The 2,839-nt window shown below is 43.1% G+C and overlaps 1 long non-coding RNA gene across 1 annotated transcript; it reads left to right on the top strand.

The window, feature by feature from the left end:
* The first annotated feature begins 517 nt into the window (after nucleotides 1-517).
* On the top strand, nucleotides 518-2,547 carry LOC123485966. The gene is made up of 6 exons (XR_006659195.1): nucleotides 518-829; nucleotides 1,044-1,084; nucleotides 1,402-1,467; nucleotides 1,945-2,031; nucleotides 2,287-2,346; nucleotides 2,454-2,547. It is a non-coding gene; the product is annotated as an uncharacterized LOC123485966 (long non-coding RNA).
* The last annotated feature ends 292 nt before the right edge of the window (nucleotides 2,548-2,839 follow it).

Genomic DNA, 2,839 nt, shown 5'->3' with positions numbered 1-2,839 from the left:
ACTTCCTACTAATTATCGTATTAACCCCTCGTTCCATGTGTCTCTCCTCAGGCCGGTGGTAGCTGGTCCACTCCAGGAGTCGGAGATACGGGAGGTTCCTCCGCCCCGCTGGACATCGAGGGGCACCGGCGTACTCGGTTCGGTCCATATTGGATTCGAGGCGTCGTGTGGGGGCCTGCGGTATCTCGTGGAGTGGGAGGGGTACGGTCCGGAGGAACGGTGCTGGGTTCCTAGGAGGGATATCCTCGATCCATCCATGTTGAGGGATTACCACCGCAATCATCCCACTCGCCCCGCGCCGCGTCCTCCTGGCCGTCCCCGAGGCCGGTGTCGATGCACGGCTGGAGCCGTGCGTCAGGGGGGGGGGTACTGTCATGGATTTTGCCGAGGCTGTCCCTCCTCCTTGCTCGGGCAGGCTTTGGCGTTCGTCGTCACCGGAGTACTAGCTGCTGCCGATCTATGTTCTATGTTTCTATGTAGTACCTGTTGTGTCAGATTGTTTCACACCTGTTGCCCATCTTGTGATTACTCCGCCCCTATATAACCCTGTGGCTCCCATTGTGTTCTGTGCGTTTTTGTTGCTTGTACTTGTATGTCGTTGGTGAGCGGATTTGATCCTCCCTGCGTGGAGGCTTCTTGTTTCTTTACGAGCTTTAGTAAAGTTACGTTTTTTCTCTTGAGTTCTGTTTCCTGCGCCTGACTTCAGTCTACCGCATACACCGACATCGTGACAGGTCCATAGATGTGAAAGTCCTACTGATTCCTTGGGGCATGTTGTTGGTGGTGACAGCTGGTATCCTAGTCACATGGAAGATGTGGACAAAGCATAGTAAGTAGTCATTTTATGTGAATATAAAAAAGGAGAATAGTTTACAAAAATACAAAATGTATTGACATTGTGACCAACAGTATATTGCTTGTCTGTGATTGATCTTGAATGACAGAAAGTATTTGGAGGAATTGTCTTTAAGAAATCCATTCAGAGGTATTATTGTACTATAACAAATTCAGAAGTGATTGACATCTCCCTCTCTTTATTCCAGAGGACAATAAGGCCAAGGACCAGACAACTAACAACTCAGTGGTAGAATACACTTATTTTATTTTATATTATTATTTTCAACCATCTGCTTTTCTGTTCTTGAGTTCAGATCATCTACCATTTGACTCTAGTGTTACCTCTTCAGTTGGTTATCAATGAGTTGACATAAAAGGTCCCATATTCTGAACCCAAGGTCTTATAACACTCAAGATGTTGAAAAATTATGTTTAAAAGACAGAGAACAGGAAGCTGTCAGTTCACTAAATATATCTGTGACTGCATCCTATCATGGAAACAAACTGTGGTTTAGTTGGTAAATAGACAAGTCCTGTATCTCTTTGCTGTTTATTTCTTTGCAGTCTGCTGACCCTGAGCAGGACATTTCATACAGCACAGTGAGATAGACCAGAGAAACAGCACAGCAGGTACAAACTGAATAAACCTGGTTTAGGTCTGTGGAGATCTTGGACTAGTACCAATCACTCCATCTCTGCTTGGAGCTAAGGTTCTCTCTCTCTATCTCTCTCCTCTCTGCAGTGTTGAGCTGAGTATCTGAAGTTCCAATAATCTGTCTTCCTATGCATGTAGCCATGTGTTTCCCTTCTGTCCTGTCCATTTCTAAGAGCCCAAACCCAGACAGCCACCATGACGTGATGTACAGCACTGTGATGCCTGATCAGTTCAAGACAGAACAGAAGGTCAACATATGGCTACATGCATCTTGGGTCTTAGACAACATTATGGCTGTTACTCATATAACGTCATAGCCTTGGCAAATTTGCATCTGTTTTAGAAACAATTGTATTTACAGTATAATCTTCTGTCTGGGAACAAGCAATAGATAAATGTACACTATAACAATACAACAATACGTTTTTGTTATCTGGGTCTCTCTCTACCAGCAGGCCCCATTTCCTGAAGATGATGATGATGTCACATACAGCACTGTCATCCCCCAGCACAAGGCCCAACTAAAAGTACTGGCCAAGGTAAAGCTGCTCTGCTGATTAGCCACAGCTAGTATTATGTTATCAGAAACAACAGTAGGTGATTGTTTCCTCAGTGTTAATATAGTCATGGTTATGTCACCATTATACCTATAGGCATAATATATCACCTTTATGTCACATATCACAATTATAACTGTCTACACTTTTAATTTCACTGAGAAGTCTGTTTCAAACTGTACTCTCCATTGTGACACAATGTCCCTGTTCACCTCTCTGCCTGTTCCTCCTCTGTAGGCAGCAGAACCAGATGATAATGTGGTCTACAACTCACTAGCTCTACAGGTGACCACACAGGTCAGTGTTGGTGTCTCCTCTGTCTGTTTTACCAGATACCGTTATCATTGTCTATCCATGAGATGACAGTGTTGTGATTGTGACTGAATGTTTCTCTTCCTCTCCAGCAGAGGGCAACAGCAGAACAGCAGTGACTGACTGAGTGACCTTGGTGGAGTCCTTATCCTGGAAGGACAGCCCACTCTCCGCTCCTGTGTCACAACATCTATTTCAATTTAAGGGCTTTATTGTTAATGGAAACATATGTTAACATTGCCAAAGCAAGTGAAATACATAAAAAACAAAAGTGAAATAAACAATAAAAAATGAACAGTAAACATTACACTCACAAAAGTTCCAAAATAATAAAGATACTTATAATGTGATATTGAGTCTATATACAGTGTTGTAATGATGTGCAAATAGATGAAGTACAAAAGGGAAAATAAATAAACATAAATATGGCTTGTATTTACAATGGTGTTTGTTCTTCACTGGTTGCCCTTTTCTTGTG

Source organism: Coregonus clupeaformis, unplaced genomic scaffold, assembly GCF_020615455.1.
Source record: "Coregonus clupeaformis isolate EN_2021a unplaced genomic scaffold, ASM2061545v1 scaf0917, whole genome shotgun sequence".
NCBI classification, from domain to species: domain Eukaryota; kingdom Metazoa; phylum Chordata; class Actinopteri; order Salmoniformes; family Salmonidae; genus Coregonus; species Coregonus clupeaformis.
This window is presented reverse-complemented; position numbering and strand designations above follow the sequence as displayed.